This window comes from Grammomys surdaster, unplaced genomic scaffold (assembly GCF_004785775.1).
Source record: "Grammomys surdaster isolate TR1022 unplaced genomic scaffold, NIH_TR_1.0 1010, whole genome shotgun sequence".
NCBI classification, from domain to species: domain Eukaryota; kingdom Metazoa; phylum Chordata; class Mammalia; order Rodentia; family Muridae; genus Grammomys; species Grammomys surdaster.
Window position 1 is genome coordinate 6760 of NW_021605429.1, and position 8902 is coordinate 15661.

The 8902-nt window shown below is 36.3% G+C and overlaps 1 pseudogene; it reads right to left on the minus strand.

Annotated features, from left to right (window-relative positions):
- Positions 1 to 7652, minus strand: part of LOC114634578 — an 11816-nt pseudogene extending 4164 nt beyond the window's left edge.
- Between the last annotated feature and the right edge of the window lie 1250 nt (positions 7653 to 8902).

An 8902-nucleotide genomic window follows, 5' to 3' on the forward strand; every position in this document is an offset into this window, starting at 1 on the left:
TAGCTGGATATGAGCCTTATAAAAGAGCAGCAAATGGTTTTAATCACAGAGATATCACTTCAGCACCTCATATTTTAAAATTTAGGTATACTGAAAACAATTAAAATTATGGTATACACACAGATATTCCTCCTGTGTCCCACTCCAAGTCTTCAGATATATGAAGTTGTTGGCTTTGGGGGAAACAAGGACAATAGCCTCCTATTTTCACTTTTATTCCAAGGCCTTGTGGAAAATTCCAAATGTTGAAAATGTCATACTCTGCACACTGATTTTCCCTATGATTCATGTTTATCAGTTCTCTAACAGGGTTAATAAATATTCTGTTCTTCAGCAAGGAAGGAAGCCACCTAAATAAAATGCATCATTAGATGATTATGTATGCATATCTATCAATTCTTGAGAAAATTACTCTAGCCTAGTCATCACTTAAGAGGCTCATAATAAAACTCATGATTCCTATTACAGATATTGAACTCATTTGGTAAAATGTTGAGGCTCATTTTTCACAAAAATAACTAATATTCATGCAAAAATATTGTCTCTTTCTTCTTGTGCATGATATATATATATATATATATATATATATATATATATATATATATCCGTGTAAATGATTCATTAGGAAGTTTTATAGTATAGAAAATTTTCTTTTGAGAGAATGATCTCTAACAAATGTATGTGAGTTTTTCAAGGGCTATTTAAAAGCACATTGATAAATCTAAGCATAATGAAATGTAAGATAATTTACCTGCTGACAGTCAAAGGATAATTCTTTGAATTCTCCCATTTTCTGTGACTCTGCTTGTTGAAGAATGAGTTCGTGGTAGCTGTGGGCTACAGCATACAAAGCATTATACAAATTATACCCTTCTTCACTCAGAGCCATGTCAAATCTGTGCTCTGCTAACCATTCGAATGTGTTGTTGAATGCAAAATTATCTAACTTGCTATTGCTGTTCTTAGAGATGGAACAATTAAGATGATTCCACACTAGCATAGTCTGAGAAATGTCTACTGGGTACATGGAAGTATTCATTGTTTGCATAAAATTCCTTAATTTAGTAATCTCACTGTGGTGGTGTTCAGAAGTGATAGTCCCATGAAAGAAATCAAGGCTGAAATCTCTTTTATTTATGATGACATCCCATTGTGAGGTTGTGATCCAGATATTTTGTGCACCTAAATATCCCCATCTTCTAAAGCTGACTTCTAGAGTAGAGTTCATTTGACCATAAATGATAATAACCTTGGCTGATGATGCCGTAATTCGTTTATCATATATCTTACTTTTCACCATGTATGTCTGCATGTTTTCTGGGATCACATTCACAAAAGCTAAACAGATTCCATGTCTTTGCATTTCTTCTCTCAAGTCTGAGAGAAACTGAATGCCCTGGTCATCATCTGAGATGACCAGTCCAATCCAAGTCCATCTAAAATGAAGCATCAAAGAGACCATGCCATGAGACAAACGTGTATCCTTGGTTGCTATCTGATAGACATAGGGAAACTGGTCATGGTCACTCAGGTTAGGATTAAATGGTCCAAAGTAAACCTAAGGGATGTAGAAGAGAGGGTGAAATATCTACATGAGGAATATGATTGTCAGGAACTTTGTGATTATATACAAGTAACATTACTCACCTTACAGAACTCTGATTAAGGAGACTTAGTTTAGTCTATAAATATAATTTATTGTTCCTATTGGAGTCTAGAATGTTCCTGTAAAGTCTGAATGTTCTACAGTACAGTCTGTCTGTTTCTCCAGTACATCTACAGTTTGATTATTTATTCCTTCATAATATATTTATAACAGCACTCTCACAAACACATATTACCCAAGTTTTCCCTAGGCACCTATGAGTGGAATAAAAATGTCAACTCATCAATTGTCAAACATTCTCACCTTCGGCTTCCTAGAATTAATTGCCAATTTTAAGGATGTTTTCCATAAAGGTCCAGTCAGTTGTACATTACATCTAGGCCGTATTCCACATTTGTAATTAATAGTATACAAACTATTTTTTTGCGGTGAATATTTTTTTATCCAGAACTCCCAAAGTATCTTCACATAGGCCAACAATAAGGGTGAATGTCAAAGACATATTTGGTAAAAGATAAGGATTCTTGTTGATCTCATCAGTAGCAGAAAACATTACCAGAAAAAACTCGTATCTTTTTGTTGGTATTCTAAAAGAAGACATAGGCATGATAAAGGAGGATGTTTTGTTTAGTTAGGATTGTACTGCTGTAAACAGACACCATATTACTCTTATAAGGACTCTTAATTGGGGTTGGCTTGCAGATTCAGAGTTTCAGTCCAATATCATCAAGTCTGGCTCATGGGAGAGTCCACACAGGCATGGTGCAGAAGAAGTTGAAAGTTCTGCATATTCATCTGAAGATGTAGGAGAAGACTGACTCCTATATGTTAAGAAGAAGGACTCTGACCAGAGGATGCAAGACCTCTTGCCTTGCTCGAGACATACTTTCCTTCTGGTTCACAACTGTGCCCATGGAGCATATTTTGTGCTCCAGACAACCCCCACCCTGGCTAGTCTCAGAATTGGCTTGACTCTCAGAAGATCTCCCACAGCTAGGCTCACAGATCAGACTTTTCAAAACCTCTAGAGACAAACCCAGAGACAGTCAGACCCAAGAAGACCCAATCTAACCAGGATCACATTAGGGACAGGTTTCAGTAAGAGATAGCAAGGCCAGTTAACACCAGAGGTAACCAGATGATGAAAAGAAAGCACAAAACCATAAGCAACAAAAACTAATGCAACTTGGCAACATGAGAACCCAGTTCTCTGACCAAAGCAAGTCCTGAATACCCTAACAAACCTGAAAGTAATTATCTGATCTGAATTTCCATTTCATGAAATGATGGAGAACATTATGGAGGATATAAATGACTCCAATGAAGAAATACAGGAGAATACAGGTAAACAGGTAGAAGCCCTTAAAGAGGAAACACATAAATCCTTTAAAGAAATACAAGAACACACAATCAAACAGGTGAAGAAATTGAACAACACCATTGAGGATATAAAAAAATGGAAATAGAAACACTGAAGAAATCACAAAGAGAGAGAACCTTGGAAATAGAAAACCTAGGAAAGAGATCAGAAGGCACACATATAAACATCAGCAACAGAATTCAGAAGATAGAAGAGAGAGTCTCAGGTATAGAAGATACCATAAATATTTACACAATAGTCAAAATAAATACAAAAAGCAAACAGGTCCTAATGCAAAACATCAAGGAAATTCAAGACACAATGACAAGATCAAACTTAAGAATAATAGGTATAGAAAAGAGAGAAGATTCCCAATTGAAGGGCCAGTAAACATCTTCAACAAGATAATAGAAGAAACCTCCCTGACCTAAAGAAAGAGATACCCATAAACATATAAGAAGCCCATAGAATGCCAGATGTGTTGGATGAGAAAAGAAGTTCCTCCTAGCACATAATAGTCAAAACAACAAATGTACAGAACAAAAGAATATTAAAACCTATAATGGAAAAAGTTCAGGCAGACATATCATAATTTAAAAAGACTTCTCAGCAGAAACTCTAAAAAACAGAAGATCTTGGGCAGATGTCATGCAGAACCTAAGAGAACACAAATGTCAACCCAGGATAATATACTCAGCAAAACTCTCAATTTCCGTAGATGGAAAAACGAAGATATTCCATAACAAAACCAAATTTACACAATATCTTTCCACAAAACAAGCCTTATGGAGAAAAATAGAAGGAAAACTCCAACCCAAGAAGGGAAACTACACTCAAGAAAAAGCAAGAAATTAATCTTCTCACAACAAACCCAAAAGGAGAAAAAGACACAAACATAATTCCACCTCTAACAAGAAAAATAAATAGAAGCAACAATCATCGGTCTTTAATTTCTCTCAAAATCAATAGAGACAATTCACCAATAAAAAGACAAAGACTAACAGATTGGATACATAAACAGAACACAGTATTTTGCTGCATACAATAAACACACCTCAGTCTCAAATACAGACATGACCTCAGAGCAAAAAGTATGAAAAAAAAAATTCCAACAAATGGTATCAAGAAAAAAGCTGGATCAGCAAATCTAATATCCAATAAAATAGACTTTCAACCAAAACTTATCAAAAAGTTGCGGAAGGGCACTTAATATCCATCAAAGTAAATATCTACCAAGATCAATTCTGAACAGTTATCCCCCAAATGCTAGGGCACCCACATCTGCAAAAGAAACATTACTAAAGCTCAAAGAACTAATTGAGTCTCACACACTAATAGTGGGAGATCTCAACACCTCATTCTCATCAATGGGCAGATCATGGAAACAGAAACTAAACAGGGACATGGGGAAATTAACAGAAGTTATAAAGCAAAAAGGATTTAACAGATATCTACAGAACATTTCACACTAAAACAAAAGAATATATCTTCTTCCCCGCACCCCATGGTACCTTACAAAACTGAACATAAAAGCAGACACAAAATAAGCCTCAACAGGTACAATAAAATCAAATTAATCCCATGCAATCTCTCAGATCACTATGGACTAAGGCTGGTCCTCAATAACAGCAAAAACAACAGAATGCCCACATACTCATGGAAGCTGAACAACTCTCTACTCAATGGTAACTTGGTCATGAAAGAAAAAAAAAGAAAAAGTTAGAGACTTTCTAGAATTATCAAAACTGAAGGCACAGCATATACAACTTATGGGACACAATGAAAGCAGTGCAAAGAGTAAAAGTCATAGCACTGAGTGTCTAAATACACCCAAGAGGAGTAAATGACAGGAAATAATCAAACTCAGGGCTGAAATTAATCAAGTAGAAACAAGGAGAACTATACAAATAATCAACAAATCTAGGAGCTCATTCCTTGAGAAAATGAACAAGATAATAAACCCTTAGCCAAACTAACAAAAGGGCACAGACAGTACACAAATTTTAAAAATCAGAAATGAAAAGAAAGACATAACAACAGAAACTGAGGATGTTCAGAAAAATCATTGGATCCTACTACAAAATTCTATACTCAACAAAACTGGAAAATTTGGATGAAATGGACAATTTTCTAGACCTCAGAATAGAATTCACACTATAGAAATCGTTAATGGCCTAGAAGCACTTAAAGAAATATTCAAAGTCCTTACTCATTAGAGAAATGCAAATCAAAATCACTGAAATTCCACATTACACCAATCAGAATGGCTAAGATCAAAACCTCAAGCTACAGCAGATGCTGGCAAGGATATGGAGAAAGAGGAACACTTCTTCATTGCCAGTGGCATTGCAAGCTGATACAACCACTTTGGAAATCAATCTGGCAGTTTCTCAGAAAATTGGGAGTAGCTGTTCCTGAAGACCCAGCTATACCACTCCCGGGCATATATCCAAAGATGCTCCAACACATAACAAGGACATATGCTCCACTATGTTCATAGCAGCCATATTTATAATGGCTAGAAGCTGGAAATAACCAAGATGTCCCGCAGTGGAAGAATGGATATAGAAAACATTATACATTTTCACAATGGAATACTACTCTGCTTTTTAAATGAACAACTTCACAAACTTGTGGGCAAAAGGATGGAACTAGAAAATATCATCCTGAGTGAGGTAACCCAGACCCAAAAGGACACACATGGTATGTACACACTGATAAGTGGATATTAACCCAAAAGCTAAGAATACCCACAATGCAATCCAAAGCTTAACAAGAAGAAAGGCCAAAGTATGGATGCTTGAAACCCACTTAGAAGGGGGAGCAAAATAATCACAAAAGGCAGAGTGAGGGAAGGATACAGGTGGGAGAAGGGGGAAGAAAAAAGTTGGGGGCAGGACTAGGTATGAGAGGAGACAGGAGAGAATTCCAGAGGGCCAGGAGAATTAAAAATAAGTAGAGGGGGTGGGGTGGGGTGGGAGTATGCAAGGAATTTAGGGAACCTATAGAATGTCCCAGAAAGCAGGAATGGGAGAGGCTCTGAGGACCTAATAGGAGATAACATTAGCCAAAATTTCCAACAGCAGGGAGATAGAGCCTGAAGACACCACATCTATTAGATAGATATGGCCCCCAGTGGGAGGATGGGGCAACCCACCTATCTAAAAGATTTTACCCAGAATTGTTCCTGTCTAAAGGAAATGTAGGGACAAAAATGTAGCAGAGACTGAAGGAAAGGCCATCCAGACACCACTCCACCTTGGGATCCATCCCATCTGCAGACACTCTACCCTGACACTATTCCTGATGCCAAGATGTGCTTACAGACAGGAGCCCCATATGTCTGTCCTCTGAGAGAATCTGCCAGAACCTGGCTGAGACAGATGCAGACACTTACAGCCAACCATTGGATTGAGCCTTTGAACACCAATAGAAGAGTAATGGGAAGGAATGGTGGAGCAGAAGGGGATTGCAATCCCATACAAAGAATAACAATACCAATTAACCAGAGCCCTTAGAGCTCCCGGGGACTAATACACCAATCAAAGAGTATACATGGGCTGGTCCACGACTCCCACCACATATGTAACAGAGGATTAATTCATCCCTTCCCTCATGATCTGTACCCACCGTTGATTTGATCTCACACTTGGAATCTGAGACCTATGTAGACATATTGAGAACAGATTCTTATCCACAAGAAGTACCGTAGTTCTCCTAGAATTTCTCTAGTGTTACATTTATTCAATAATTAAAAGGATTATTGACCATCTATCAGATACTGACAAGGACTCTAAGCTGTGACTGGGCATGTGCACATGTGAACCATGGTATAAGAATCTCAAGACTGGCAGTTTTATTTTATTTTTTTTTCATATTCAGTGACAACTTCAGAATGACAGGAGGGACTCATTAAAAGGTTATATTTAAAAGCAATGTATTTTCAGAAGTAAATACGCAGTATTATATATGTAATCATGTATACTAGGCACAGACACACATTTAAATCTATAGTTCTATGCCAAATTGTTAAATACTTAAATTAACAACCATTTTATGAAGGGCTATAGAATGAATAATTAGGTAGAAATCCTTGACAGAAAATTTATGATAGGCAATGATGCACCCTCTTCATATTGAACTCTGGCCAATCATGTAAATTATGAATTAAGAGCAGATCAAAACACTTTGGGCAATGACATCTTTCAACATATGAAATACATGAGGAGGTGAAAATGGGACAAAATATCCTTTATTGTCCACCTTTGTGAACTTGAGCTCAATACACTAAAACCAAACGAAACTGTGACAAATTAGAAATTATTAAAACAGTTACATATGTAATCATTAATTCTAAGTAGTTCCTAATATTGCAGTGGGAAGAAAAGAACAGAATCACAGTTTATATACACAGCTGTTAGAATTTTTAATTTATGACCTTGGAGCAGGAAATAATGTTAATGACTTACCTAAAATTGATAACATAATTATAAAAATTTTCTTCTATAGGTTCCTCATCTGGGAAAAGAACAAAACCCTGGGAAAAGAACAGTCACTTCGTAAATCTCCATCATTATCTTCATTATTCTTAATCCTCCAAAAGCAACTGGGTTCAGTTAAACTGCACAAGATGAGAGAAAACTTCAGGAGCAAGAAGGAAAGAGTGAAAGCACACAGCTTCTTCATCTCTGCTAGGATCTAAAATGGAGCAGTTGTGAAATCTGTTTCTTATGCTGACAAACATCACACATTTACATCTATGTGTCTGTTTTAAGGCTATTGCTGTCTAGAGATTCACTTAATTGTATTCTAGAGGTTATTCCCCCTCATCCTGTGTCACATTGTCCCTGGATATATCTGAAAAAAATCTGGCCTCAAGCTCTGCATCTGAGGTCTGAAAACGTTTGAGCAAGACATTTCTGAAAACATGTTTTGAAGATCATTTTCTCTATCTTCTGGTGTCATGATTTCATTCATATCCATGGCATTTACTCCAGGGACAATCTTCTCCTGATGCAACTTGACCAGACCGTATGTCAACAGACATATGTATGAACACAATTGACAATCATGATAATGGATTGCACCAGAACTTTCATAGTAAGACAAGAGTTGAGAAGCTCATAAAGGTCTCATGCATTCATAGCTAGAGTTGAATCATGGGACATTATGTCTTCCATTGTCTAGTGTAGGAAAGGGCAGTCTCACAAGAAACATTGAGCTTGGAGTTGAGCGTGCTCTCTGCTATTCATATACTATGGTATGCTACTCATGTTTACAAAATCTCCTCAAACTTCCTGTGATTCCTCCCATTTGGAGAATCTGTCATCATGCTAAATCCAATAATGCTGGAATTATACATATTTGACACTCATTTTGTATAATGTCAATACCTGTGCAGACATTCACTGAGCTATAATGCTGATCTCTCTCATGATCTTTAGTCCCTGGAAGTCAGTGCTTTTGGTTGAAATATTTCTTCAGGTGAAGTTGTTCAAACCTCATTAAGATGACTGAGAAAAATAATTCATATATTTAACTCATAAGAATAGAGAATTTCAGTATCATTTATGAATTTTATCCCCAATGCTAGTATATACCTTATATTTTTTAATCACCTGCAGATGGTGTTTTTTTTATATGATGTTGTGTTGGATTACATTGCAACAATACAGGTGTATGTCTGATATGCTAATTTATGTAACTTGGATAGATTAAAATGAGTGACACAGATAGAGTACTGAATTTGATTTGTTATTTTTTGAACTACTTTATACTTCTACCCATAACAACCACACTGAATTCTATTCCCATCAGAAATGAAGTGGAATTTAAACTCCATGTATCCATCATCACTGAATACATTTTCTGGATGGTTGGTACTTCAGTGGGTTATAATAGAATTTTGATATAGAATTTATTATACTTATTTACTA